Source organism: Rhinolophus hipposideros (assembly GCF_964194185.1).
Source record: "Rhinolophus hipposideros genome assembly, chromosome: 12".
Taxonomy (NCBI): Eukaryota; Metazoa; Chordata; class Mammalia; order Chiroptera; family Rhinolophidae; genus Rhinolophus; species Rhinolophus hipposideros.
The window spans coordinates 64790978-64805972 of NC_138058.1; the positions used below are offsets into that span (position 1 = coordinate 64790978).

A 14995-nucleotide genomic window follows, 5' to 3' on the forward strand; every position below is an offset into this window, starting at 1 on the left:
ATGTAACAAAAGTATCTTTTGCAGTAATTGTCATTTAGAATTACGTCATTGCAAAGGGGGCTAGATTTCTTTTTTAACGACTGGTCCTCCACCCCAAATTCTGGGCCTTTCCTCTTTTAGGTATATTGAATATATATAACCAATTAATTTATTCAGGTGGGATCCTATGATCTGCTTTGCAGCAATATTTGTGTAAACTTAGCAGTTTTTAGTTTAACACCTTCCTTCATTGATCATCTTTTCTCAGTGCAGGAGCCACTCAGTTCCTGATTTCTATTGTTTCTGTTCAGACCTACTTCCACCACCCCCATATAAGACATGCCTCTGAAACTTTGAAATGGACACAAAAATTTGAAACATAACAAACCTAAGAATAGACCTTCATAATAGTTTTATGTTTTATTTGTTAAGATTATATTTGTCGTTTTGTTTTGGACTCTGAAAAAAAAAAAAGATTATATTTGTCATGTCTTGTCATTTTTTCATAGGTAAGTTTGAGACCAGATTCCTGTCAACTGTTAACTGCTTTTGTTGTGCTTCAGAGCCTGTATAAATGGCATTAATTATTCTACATATATTGCTTAAAAATTGGATTATAAATGACTATATATGTGAGTGTGTGTATATATATGTATACATACATAAATGTATATATATATGTAGTTTTAGACTATGAAGAATCCAGCTGTGTAGATACTTAAGGAATTCTAGTCAGTTATGAGAAATAATCATCACTTGGGCCAGCAGTTCTACATTGTCCTGATACCTTTGTACCCATAGTTAAACTCTTTAGTTTAGCTTCAGCTTGAAACCTGATATGTCAGTGCACCTCTGGTTGGAATTATCTGTAGATTATTTTCTTTTGTGATCTCTAGTTTCCTTTAGCTTCAATTGTAGTATAACTGGCAGTGTTAGTGACAAGGCATAGATCCTGCTGAGTTGAAAATAATTTAGTAAATTTCATAAATTTGCTCTTTGTATAGTGTTCATGGAAATAATCCTTTACTTTCCTATGATTCAATCATGTTGCAAGATTCATGCTGTTATCTAAAAAAATGTTTTAAATTGTATATCCTTGAAGTAAATTTTCTGAATCAAGTTACCAAGGTTAATGATTTATAAAATACCTATGGAAATGAATTTGCATATCCGTTTAAAAAATAATTTTACTGAACTCACAGAGGAGTATAATATCATGAGATAGAGATAAGTTCTCAGTTTCGTTGGAATTAGTTCCAACTTATTTTCTTGTGAGATTTAAGCTATGTAATCGTAGTTATTGATAGACCTTGATATCTGCATTCTGAAGTATTGGATAAAATATATTAACTATTTTCTTTTTCCTACCAGTTTTGCCTTTGCTCATGCTACTTATTTGATTCACAGAAAAAGCCTAATAGCAACATTGCTTGCTTCTGGCTTTCCAAAAAAGATATTTCATTTTTAAAATAGTTATTTGATTAACATAAGTATTTTTAGGAGAATGAGTAGTAGTCCCTTTTTAATTAAAGAACAAATGTTTCAGTTGATAGGTTTTGATTTTTTAATTTTTGTAAACTATAATTTTTTGTTAGGATTTGCAATCTTGTTACTTTAAAGTAACAAGATAGTAACTTTCTTGTTACTATTGAAGTCAGGAACATGAAAAAATAATTTTATTCTTCCATTTTCTTGTATGAAGTGTCTAAAAGAGATGCCTTTTTAAAAAGCAATTATAACCACAATATTATCATACCTTTTAAAATTAATGATTTCTCATTACTTTAACTTACCTGTTTGACTCAAATGTCTTTTCACAGTTGTGTTGTTTAAATCAAGGTCCAAATAAGGTCCATACATGGCATTTGTTTGGTAATATCTTTTAATAGGAAACCATTTCCCCTTCGTCTTTTTTTTTCTTTCCATATATTTGTTGAAGAAACTTTGTCCTGTTGAATTTCCCACATTCTTGATTTTGCTTATTGCTTCTGCACGGTAATGTTTAACATGTTCCTCTGTTTTCTGTATTTTCTGTAAAATGGAATTAAAATCTAGAGGCTTGGTCTGGTTGGTGTTTGGTTTGTTGTTCTCAGCAAGATGTGGTTCTGTACTTTCTGTTGCACCTTATCAGGAGACATGTTTCTGGTTGTCTCCATTGTAAGATTGTCAGACAGGTCATTGCCTAAATATTTCTTCAGAGGTTGCAGAACAGTGATGATACTCTTCTGTCATTCCTTCTGAATTTATTAGCTGAAACTTTTCTATAAGAAAGAACTTTTGCTCATCAATTGTGAGGTTACTCTGAAACATAGTTCATATAGAAGTTAGGATAATGGCTTGATTTCTTTCCTTTATGTTCTGTGAGACTGAATTGATGCCCTAGCAACTTCTAAAGGTGACTCATGTTTTTAAAATCATCATTGTTACCTGTAAATTGATGGATTTTAGGATAGTTGATACGTTTCATGTTGATACGTTTCATTTCATTGCAGTCTGAGAGGCATCAATTTTATACCTTTTTTTTCATCGTAAAATTTTTCTATGTCCATTTGGAGAGCCCCTGCAGATTGGCTGCCATGTTGACTTCAACTCTTTAAAAACAGCACTTAAATTACTGGGGGTAAAAGAAACAGGTGTGAAAAGAACAAGGCAAGGACTTTAATGGTTTTTGTCTTGAAATACAAAGAACAGTGTCAGATTTTGAGCATGAGGTTCATCATTGAATACTGAGTGAATTATTTTCTCGTGTTATATTGATCTGTAGAGATGGAAAAATATCTTCCACCTGCAGTTTTTTCTTTAATTATTCTCTCTCATAGACGTCAGCATCTTATTTCAGGATACTTCGCTCCCTGTGAAAGAATATTAAATATTTCCAGAATTATTTTATTCTACCTGGAGCTAGCTAACTCGTTCTTTTATTGTTTCCTTTCTTTTTCTTCTTTTAGTAAACTTTTAAAATACATTAGTGATTTCTGATTTATTCTGCTCTTTATACTCATAGTAATTAGATACGGAACTTACTGTGTAGAAACCAGTATTGTGTATTTTTAACTTAGGACATATCAAACTAACAGATTTTTCCCTCGTACCTTTTCAATTTTGAACTGTTTTTTTTCCTTAAAAGGTTATTAAAAAGCAATGTAAGCTTTGAACTTAGTGAAATTAGTTTATTGAAAGGTGCCTATCAGTGCTGAGGATTCATTAATGTCATATGTTCAGTAATCAAATAGTACGTTAGCTTGCTATGGATTCGAAATTTTGTTCTCTCCCAATCACAGCAAGTTGTATATTAAGTATAGGCAGGATAACAGTAAGTTTTAGGATCACTTTTTCCTGTTAAGTAGTAGTTACATGTGTTAAAATTGCTGACCTTGGCGGATTTAGTCAGCTGCTTCTCTTAGAATGAAATGTTTGAGAATCAAAACAAGTATGGTCAAATTGGTTGTAAGGCTATATGTCCAGTTTTTCTGAGTTTCATATATGGTCCTTAGAGCAGAAAACTATAGTTTTTTGAAGCTTTCATTGAAAGTACTATTATCCTTTAAGTAATAAGTTCCCTATAACTAAATAGCATTTGATAGTTTCTAAAGCACCTTCACGTTCATCATTTCATTTCATCCTAATTGTTAACGTAGACTGGCTGAGCGATATGCCCATTAAAAATGAGAAAATTATAGATCACATGAGCCCAAGAGACTTGCCAAAATGAGTTAAGTGGCAGAATTGAGGCTAGAACACAGTTCTGACTCCTGATACTGTCCTTGCTTTTTCTGTTACTGCTATTCTGTAACGAACTGAAAAATTTTACAAAGTGTGTAATAGTAGTATTCTAGTCAGCCTCTCAGAAACTGTTTATCTTACAATGGCATAGGTTATGTTTTTTAAAGTTGTATTTAAGATTACCAGACTTCCAGATCCATTTCTCAATTTGTTATTCTTGAGATTTATAGAAAAGTTCTTGTCCAGACTCTTTTTGGCCGATGCAGGGATCGAACCAGCAACCTTGGTGTTACTAACACCACACTCTAACCAACTGAGCTAACCAGCCACCCCTGTCTAGACATTTTTAAAGTCCAGATATATTATCTACTCTATGAAATCAGGCGGTGTTAATCATAAGACAGGTGTCTCAGGGACTGTCTACAGGACAGCATATCCAGCCTTCAACGGAATATTATTTACAGGTTTTCGTGGTGGTGTAAATTTAAGCTCTGCTTCAACCCTTTGTTGAGTCTAAGTCATTTATTGATGAATATGAAATATGTTGTGAAGAATTTCTAAAATTATTACTTGTATGGAAGGATTTGTTTTATGTTTTGTTTTGTACACAAATTTCTACTTTGGGGTCACAATGATTAATTTTCACTCTTATAGTTTACTCATTCTTTAATGACATCTGTGATTTTGTGGTTCTAATGACTGAGAATATTTTCACCAGTTAATTCAGTTAAACTAATCTCAGGACTAGAAAATACTTGATAATCTGATTCAGTAGTTCAGAATCACTTTTGGTGCTTGTTTAAAATACCTAGTATGAGGTGGTGAACAATTTGGAAATGTGTGGCAACAATTTTTGCTTGTCACAAAAATTGTGGGATTCTATTGACATTAAAGATTCTATTAACATTTAGCAGCCAGATTCAAACTTTTAATAGCAGAAAAAGTATTAGCTCACTGAAATTTCTAGTAGCACCCACATAGAGACACCTTGGAAAGAAATAATTTATAATTTACTCTAGTTAACGCTTTTAACTCAATTCCTGGATCCCTTGTGTGTTCATAGGAGCCTTTGACCTTGTCCCTCATCATTTCTCTAACGTGTTTTTTTTTTCTTTTTACCTACTTCCATTGATCTGAACTCTGCTTGCCATCTAATATTTTAAATTTTTGAGGAAAAGCTTACAGGATGAAAGACAGAAAATAGAACAGTCTGATCTTTTTTTGTATGTTTTTCAAGTTTTTTCCCCTTGATGCATATTTTGTAAATTAAAGCATGTTCTTTAATTTTTCTGACTAATTTTGTATATCATTACTTACTGTCATTTTGTAGCTTTCCCTTTTATTCATTGTTCCTACCTTTCTTTCACATTTATATTTCAGCTCCTCACTCAGTTGTTTTTCTACCTTTGTCTTCTTAGTGAGATGACAAATAATGTGCCTTAAAAATTCTTTTAATCTACCAAGAATTCACCTAGAACTTACATCATTGCACTATTGTTACAGTAAGTAATGTACATTAAGTAAACGTAGGACCAAATTGCTCCTAAAATATAAGCAGATGTTTCATGAGATCTGCAGCTTTAGCGAAATAACCTTTAAAAATGAAAGCAACATGTTTCTCGTGGGGTAACATTCAAAATTGACTTGTATCTTACATGTTGAGAATATTTTCAACATATGCAAGACTTTTTTTAAATATATAATGTACCCAGAAATAAGTCCAGTGGCGGAAGGGCAAGATCTTCACACTGTGAGCTATAAAATATAAAACACTGACAGGTTAAAGAAGATAAATAGAAAGACTTACCATGATGGTGGGTTGAAAGACTCAGTACTATAAAGATACCAACTTTCTTCTGGATTTAGCCAAATCTCAATAAGAATTTTTTTTAGGCTTTTTAAAGATATTGACAGGCTGATTTGAACAGTAAATGGAAAAACAGCTAAAAATAGTCAAAGACAGTCTTGAAGGTATTATATAGTCAGAGAATGTAATAGTATAAAGCTACAGTAATTAAAATTGTGGTATTGGCACAAGGATAGGTAAACAGACCAGTGGAATAGAATAGAATTTCCAGAAATAGTCCTGCTCATTTAGTTACCTGATTTGTGGCCAAGGTGCCACTCTTGTATATTTGGAAAGGGTGGTCTTCTCAGTAAGTTGGACTGGAGCAATTGAATATCCAAACGGGAGAAATGAACTTTGACTCCTTTTATATTACATACATACACACAGACGTCCACAAACACAATTTTTATTCTTAAATTAAGTAACTTGAGTATAGTCATGAAGTTACTAAGGAACAAAAATATTGAGGCCAGGTCCATCTGGCTTGTTCTAAGATGTAATACTACTTTTCAAAGAATGCTTTTTATTTCTGTCTCATGTCTATCTGATGTCAATATATTGGCATCCTAATGGTTTATCACTTGCTAACAATTGGTCTTTCATCCAAATTAAATATCTTTTACCTCAAGGGTCTCTTAAAATATTTTATAACTAATTTTTAAATTAAAACTGATCAGATAAAGACCTTGTTCATGTTTTTAAAAATAGCATAGTATAATAAGCTTAATATACAGAGGGTGCCAAAAAATGTATACACATTTTAAGAAAGAAAAAAACTATTAAAATTATGCTGATGATAACCACTTTGAGCACCTTTTGTAATTGCAGAAGTCAGACATGACTTGTATTCATCTTTTGCTATTGGTATATATCGAGTATTAACATTTTAATATAGTTTTTTCCTTTCTTAAAATGTGTATACATTTTTTTGGCACCCTCTGCTTATTGATACTAATCCTTATTTTATGTTTATCTTTTGTGTGTAGTTTTGTTGGCCTCCATTTCAGAATTTTTGCTTATAAATTTATTCAACCAATATTGAATTACTTACATGGCAGACTCTGCTTGACAGGAGATCCACTGTTGAGGGAAAAAAACCACCATTCCTACCCACCATCAAGTTTGTAGTTTTGTGGTGAATACAGACAAGTAAATCAGCAGTTACAATATACTGATTGTGATGCTATCGCCTTATTGCACTTTATTTGATAATTTCATTTTCTGAAAATACAGTGATTCTTTCCATTACAATTATTTTTCCTTCACGGTTTTTTTGTACCAAATTTACCACAGGCTGGATTACATGGAGTTGCTTCTGGGTTTATTGTCCCCACTACATTAAAGCAAGAAAACCCAGACCTTTCTCCACCGCTTTAAGAGCTCAACAAACGTTTGTATAAATGAATTTAAGTGGTTTTGTTTCTTTATCCTTTATTGATGAATATATTCTTGGACAGTGCTACTTTCTTGTTCAAAAAGTTATTTTACCTCCTACATAGAATTTCTACATTAAAGCATTGTTTGACTCTTCCCATGTGTTCTTGATCGTTGTGTTAGGATCATACTCGTTAGAATATTGTACTTTGAAAAGTTTTATGACAGTCAGTTGTGGAGTTTTTATTTTTGCATGTGTGTGTTTTGTTTGGGGGAGGTTGGAGATGGAGGGTATGTTTTTTCTGGGTTAAGTGCTGCTTTCACAGCACCTTCCCAGTTCAGCCCTCTTCCCACCATCATAACAACCACATCAGGGGAGAAAATGAATGTGCCTCTAATGTTTATCTAGGATCAACATTATTCTCAATATTCATAAATTTATGAACCAAACCTTAAGATTGCATAAATCCTTCTTATAATAATGATTTAAGAGAAAAATCTCAGCTCCTACAGTTTCCCTTCACCCCAATCAAGAAAGACAGCTGGCCATGAAATCTCAGGAATATTCAAAAGGAAATGCAGACATAGCCTGATTTTTAACTGTTACTAAAAGTATTAACCAAAGGAATTCAGGTCAAATCTGAAAGGGTGATTTGATACATGCAGGGAAATATTTGTGCCCATGTTTTCATATTACGCAGCCAGTAAAGTTCAGCCCACTACTTTACTCCTTTTTGGGGGGTTGGTAGTTTTTAAAGTGTCTTCATGTTCCGTAATCACAGAGGTAGTTAGTTTTCACTAAAGATAAAAGATTCAGGCGATTTTTGAAGCCACATAAAAACTTAACCTTTTTGATGGAATAATAAAAATTGGCAATGTGAGTTAGTCATAGAAATGATATAATACTTGCCTTAGAACTATAGTGCCTATGTTAAAATCTCAGTCTGTTTCAATTCTCTTTGATGAATGAGGGAAGATTATTAAATATCTTCTGTACAGATGGTCTCCCCCTTCCCTGTATATTTTTTTTCCACTTTTCTGCCTGCTCCCCCACCCCCCCTTACACACACTCCAGTTCAAGCTGTTGTTTCTCAGTTTAGTTGTGTAGAACACAGCTCCCTGGCCCATACTGGTATTATGAGCCTTGTGCCCCCCGCCCCAGGTTGCCAGTTGTAGGTCAGCTGCTGCCAGCCACTCATGGCAGCACACTGCAGCCCACGGCCACTCATGCTGGCTGCTGGTCACTCACACTGTTCGCTGGCCGCTCGTGGCAGCCCACGGCAGCTCACGCCGACCTCTGGCTGCTCACATAGCCCAGCTCCAGGGAGAGCCGTTGTTCACAATCTTAGCTGTAGAGGGCACAGTTCACTGGCCGATGAGGGAATCGAACTGGCGACCTCGGGGTTAGCATGACACTCCAACCACCTGAGCCACCGAGCCGGCCCACCTGTATATTTTTTAAAAGGCTAAAACGTAAGGTTACTTAATTGCTTTTAGAAAAAAATTACGAGCAATAGAAATGGAAACGTTTTTATTTTGGTTTGTAGTTTGCATCTAATGTTTACATATTGTCATAAAATGTGCAAATTTAAGGTAGCACACTTGACATGTTTATGCTTTTTGCTTTTTATATTATCCTATTAAAATCATGTAGAAAGCCTATACTTTTAACTAGGATCACATTGGTTTTTTTAACTCATTCCCAATAAAATTTTTGTGTCTTTATATGGCAAATACATAGTTCTTAATCAGAAAAATTTTATGTAGTTTATTCCCCATGTAACCTCAAGCATATCCCAGAGTTAAGAATGGTATATAGCATTAAATGCTCTTCATGAGTTATAACAGTGAAACTGAAAGCTTGAAGTGAATTATTCAGACATAATAGTAAAAAAGAAAAAGGAAAAAAACCTCAGTCTAACTATTAACTGTGCATCCTTGAATGAGGTTTTTAGCTTCTCTTAGCCTATTGTTTCGTAAGTAAATGGAGGTACCTTTGTCTCGTAGGGTTGTTAAGGGAATAGTATATGTATTAGTTTTGGGGGCTGCTGTAATAAATTTACAACTAGGTGGTTTAAAACAAGTAATTGATTGCACAGTTCCTAAGACTGGAAGTGAAATCCAGGTGTTGGCCAGGGCCATGCTCCCTGTGAGTGCCGTAGAGGGCAGTCCTTGGCTTGGAGATAGATGCCAGTCTCCACCTCCACCATTACATGGCATTCTTCTTGTGTGTCTCTGTCCTGATCTTTCTCTTATAAGGACACCAGTTAAATGAGAGCTCAACCTAATCCAATGTGACTTCATTTTAACTTGATTACATCTGCAAAGGCCCTATTTCCAAATAAAGTCAAATTCACAGGAACCAAGAGTTAAGACTTGAACATACCTTTCGTGGAAATACAGTTCAACCCAGTATATAATCTTTCTTCTCGTCTCTCAAAATTTACATTTAGCCCACATGCAAAATACATTCACCCCATCCCAGCATCCCCAAGAGCTTCAATCCATTCTACATCAACTCAAAGTTCCAAATCTCATTCTAGCAGGTGAGACTATATATATGGCCTGTCCTGGGTCAAAATTCCTCTCCATGCACAGTAGTGGGACAGCCATCGGATAGACATTCTCCTTCCAAAAGGGAGAAATTGGAAGGAATAAAGGGGTTACTAGTCCCAAGCAAGTCTGAAACCCAGTGGGGAAATTTCATTTGGGTTCAGGGCCTGAGAATAATCATCTCTGGCCAAATACTCTGTACTCTGGATCTGCTGGGGCAGTAGTAGACACCACCACCACCACCACCCCCTGGCCTCTGCGTGTGTGGCTCTGCCCCTCCGAGTCATTCTTCATTTTGTCCCATTCTATCCCTTTCAGTCCAGGCTGGCAGTGTTTTCTGTTGATAATAAAATTCTCAAAAACGTTGGTTTTCCATTAATGTCAGGGAGATACCAGCCACATTCATTGGCTCTGTTTGTTCAGAACTCTATCTGGGTAAGCCAAGACTTTTTCAGATCTTCAAGTGTTTTTTTCTTTGGCTAAACAGTTCTTTCTTCAGATTGTTTTCTCTCTTATGTTAACATAAGGAACTAGGAGAATCAGCCCACACCTTTAGCACTTTGCTTGGAAATCGCATTTGAATGAGATTTATCCCAGTTTATCCCATACAAGTTCTGGTTTCCACCCAACATAACACATTTCAGCTAGATTTTCTGCCACTTGATAACAAGGATTGCCTTTCCTCCAGTTTCAAAAACATATCTCCTTCAGAGACCTCAATTGGAGTATCTTTGGCACTTGTTTCTACCAGCATTGATCAGGGTGATGCCCGTATTCTCTAAGACAATAGAAGCTTTCTTTTTCGTGCTCCTCAATCTGTCCGGGCCCTCACCAGAACTGCCTTTAATATCCATGTTTCTACCAAATATCTCTTCACGGCAATCTAGGCTTTTTCTCTTACCTCAGAATTCTTGTAACCTCTATCCATTTTCCAATTCCAGTCACTTCCACATTTTTACATATTTGTTATAGTAGCTCTCCACTCTCGGTACCAAAATCTACATTAGTTTCCTAGGGCTGATGTGGCAAATTACCACAGATGAGTGGTTTAAAACAAAAGACAGACTTGGGGAGACAGTTCAGCATAGTACTGAATTTTATGCAGGGTTTACTATCTCCTTGTCCGATAAAGAATGCTCAATAAACGGTAGCTGCCTATTTAAAACAGTTCCTGTGTACAAGAAGGCAATGAGACTGTATTAATGTGCAGGTACTAGGTTGCCTCTTTGTTTCTCAACAAAAGAATAAGTGCCATGTATCCTCAGCGGCTAGCGTATAGTATCAACTGTGAGTACTAAGTCATTAAATGGACTTCATAAGTAGGCAAAACTGATTATGTTGAACACAAAACCTATTTAAAATGAGATGACATAACTCAGGACAATGGTCTGACCAATGTTGTCCTTTGAAAAATTACAGCTTTTAATATTAGAAATGCGAAATCAGTATCCCCAAGTAATTAGTGTGCATGTTGAGAAGTACTGCTCTGAAGTCTTTCCGACAAAGTCTAGCAACATGCAGATAAATGTACTAATAAGTCACGTTATCCAAGGCTGTTAAGAGTCTAAGTATTCTGTATACTTCTGAAAACTGATCAGAGAAAAAATACTAAACTAAAAGTACTAAATAGATCTCTGCCTACTCCCAACTAACTAGTCGTCTTCCATTATATTATTTCTCTCTTTTTTTTAATTGGAGAATATTGGGGAACTGTGTTTTTCTAGCACCCATCAGCTCCAGGTCAAGTCGTTTTCAATCTAGTTGTGGAGGGTGCAGCTCACTGGCCCATGTGGGAATCGAACTGGCGACCTTGGTATTAGGAGCACTGCGCTTTAACCAACTTAGCCAACCAATTCCCCTCATATTATCATTTCTCGACTTTTCTAGAACCTTCTGCAACGGACTCTGCCTAATAGCCTATATGTAGTTGTATTCTCGGGACCCAAAATCTACTTGGATTATGATTTTTACTTGAGAATAGTAAACAACCTGCTATAAAATGAAATCTTACATTATCTTGATTATAATTCATTAGCCTTCAGATTTTTCTACCAGAATAACCTTCAAATACATTGGGGTTTTTTCAAATAAAAATTATGCACTGAGGGTAAGTCAGTAGGTCTTATATAAGATTCAGGAATCTGTACTTTTAAAAGCATACACAAATCTGATAAACACATTGAGGAGCTACTATTCCATATCCTAGGTGGGTAGAGAATAATGAAAAGTAAAAACTAACCAGGTTCATTTATTTTGTGGTTGTTTCAATTGTTACATTGTTTTTCTCCCTAGTATTTTAAAATCGTTGATTTCTGATATTTAGTAGGGGATTCTAAAGCAATAGACTTCTCCAGGAGATGAATGAAAATTTACAAAATCATATTATTTCTACCAGGATAATTGTGAGGTGTTTGCCTTCCCTTCACTTTCATGAATGAACTTGAAAGATACCTGTGTAAAAATACGTAGGTGGTACCTCGGTTTTCTAACGTAATCTGTTCCGGAAAACCGTTCAAGTTCTGAAACATTCGAAAACATTAGTTTCCTCATAGAAAATAATACAAAATGGATTAATCCGTTCCAGACCTTTAAAATCAACCCCTAAAACTGCAATTTTAGCATAAATTTTACTATCCAATGATACCAGAGATCCAGTTCGTAAACTGAAATGTTCGTCAGCGGAAACATTTGAAAACCTAAGTACCACTGTAGTGTGTAAGCAGCAGCCCAGGATTGTATGATAAGCTCTGGCTTAAGACTCCTGGCTGACTAACTGCATGTCACAGCACTTGAGGGCCATAGTGACTTCATTTGTGAAATTGTAGTACAGATCTTTGTGTCCCATACATTCTTATTCAGATAGTGATTAAAAAGTGGTAAATGATAGAGGGATGTCACTGATGAAAGGACTGTTATTATCCCTTTAACACATTTGGTTCAGAATGCATCTGTTTTTAGACTAGTAGCAGTGGTATGAATATATATTACCTTTTTGTATGTTTGTCTTTAACAAATTTTGGAATAATTTCAGACTTATAGGGAAGTTGTAATACTGATCCAAAAACTTCTAGCATACTCTTTACCTATATACTCTAAATATTATTTTACTACATTTGCTTTATCATTTTTTTCCCTCTCCTCTTTTCCTCTACCCTTAACAACCATTTTTCCCCTAATACTTTTAAAAGGAAGTCGCAGACATAATGTCCCTTAGTCATAAATACATCAGTGTATGTTTCCTGAAAACAAGGGCATGCTTTTATATAATAACAATTATTAAAGTCAGGAAGTTAACAATAATATAATACTATCAAATGACCTCAATGTTTTTGAAGATGATAGGCCAGTTGTTTTGTAGAATGTCCTGGAGTCCCCAAGTAGGTTTTGGATGCCATGTTTTCAATGTTTAGGCAACCAAGTTAAATTGGGTTTTAAATGCTTCTTGATTTGTAAGGAAAGTAAAGGAAGACATCCTGCCCTAAATGAAGATTTTTTGGTAACTAAAAATACTAATTAGCCTTCTAGAACTGAAATTTCGAGATTTCTTCTTTTAAACACAAGGTAGTTTAACATTAAATTGTCAGAGTACATCAGGAGTTGGTGTTATTAGGTTGGTGCAAAAGTAATTGCGGTTTAAAAAGTTAAAAATAATTGCAAAAACAGCAATTACTTTTGCACCAACCTAACAATAGAAGCTAATAGCATGTAATTAAAGACTGTCAAGACATGGGAGAAACTTCTGTTGGATATTGATAGAACTACTTGGACGGTACCAGATAAAATTGGCATAGTCATTTCCTGGGGTAAGTATGTATTTTGAATTTGGTGTTGAAAATCTTCAGTGCCTTACGGATAAATAAGTAGAATTAGGTCTCATGTTTGAGGTAATGGCAAGCAACGGTACAGAGCTAGTAATAAGAGAGGGGGAGGTGAACGATTAGGGTACGGCTAGGACATTTGTGTGAGAAACAGGTTTGGATAATGACATGAAAACTAGGCTGAAGAATTTAGAGGATGCACTCTAGCAAGATGCTGTAGGTTTTTAGTGTAAAGGGTACCATCAAAGTGGCTTTTGAACTGGAAAATACAATTGTTTGTAAAACTGAATTGCAATGACAAGCAAAGCACCGCTAGCCTATAAAAAGATTAAAGAATTGTTACCTACTCGAAAGGCTAGTGATCAGTTTTTGCTGTGAACAATTAATGGAACTGTATACGTAAATAGGGACTAGTAGGGTTAATAGTGAGGAAATTGAGAAAGTGTTAAGACACTGAGTTCTTTCTCTTTTAGATAGTTCATACATGAGCACTGAGTTATGTAGAACTTGAATGAACTTGAGAATTTGATGTTAGTGATTTTGGTGTATAAAATGGCTCATTAAATTACACACTTTTAAGGAAACATTGCAGAACTGGCCCTCAGGCTGTTGATGTTACATAAAATATTCCGAATATTTATTTATTGTGTACTTACTGTCTGTCAGGCAGGGTATTAGGCACCAGGTTTTTGCCATGTAGGTGAATGTAATTTTATGGTGCTTACGTTGGGAAAGGTGCTGAGGATTCGTATAAATAATATGTGTAATCTGTTGGATGATGGAAAATTCAATGAAGAAAATAAAGCTAGGGTAGTGGGGACTGAATGTAAAAGAGGAATGTCCTAACCAGTTCGCTCCAGGATTATAATATTTCCTGCTCCTCGTGCCTATAACTCTTTTTGGCCTTTAACACCTCTATATAACTTTGCACTGACAGTGTATCCTGTGTACCTGGACTGTATAAGCAGCACTACTTTACATAGAGACAGCATACAGTAGCATAAAGCTGATGGTGGATTTTGTTTATCTGAACTAAATCTGCATTTTGCAGTTTTCTATCCATTTTCTTTTTTAAAAGGACACTGTCAAGTACTTTTAAATGATTATTTGTAGTAAGAACAATTTCTTGCTTGCTTTTATTTTTGTTTCTATTGACTACCCTTTAATATTGTTTGGAATAGGATATAAGTTAAAGAGGATTTTTATTTATTTGTCTTAAATGATCAGTATTAAAGCTCTAGGAATAATAAATGCTATTTATTACTACCATTTATCTGTAAAATAATATTTTATGGAGAGTATATTTTAAATAATACATTTAAAAATAGTATGTAACTGGTATTATCTAATATTGTAGGGTTTTTTAACTTCAAAAAATAATCAGTATGTTAACTAAGAAATGATTTTTTTTTATGTAGATGTATATATGACTTAAGGCATTTTTTGTATATTCCAAAAAAATACAGATTTAGCCCTCAGTGTTCATTAAGACTATGAGTAAATAGTCAAACTGTTTCATTGGCTTAAAATCTGAGTTTGCTAGCTATTTGTAAGTTGCTTGTTAATATAACTGAAAGTTTTGTTTGGTTTCAATATTCTGGTATTGATATTAGTATTTATGACACTAGTTATAATTATCTTTTAAACTATGCTAAGGATAAATACATGTTTTATGTATGATATTACGTGTTATAATAAT

The 14995-nt window shown here is 34.6% G+C and overlaps 1 protein-coding gene across 7 annotated transcripts in view; it reads left to right on the forward strand.

The window, feature by feature from the left end:
* PUM2 (pumilio RNA binding family member 2) overlaps window positions 1-14995 on the forward strand; it is an 88104-nt gene that overhangs the window by 59357 nt on the left and 13752 nt on the right. The window lies entirely within an intron of this gene.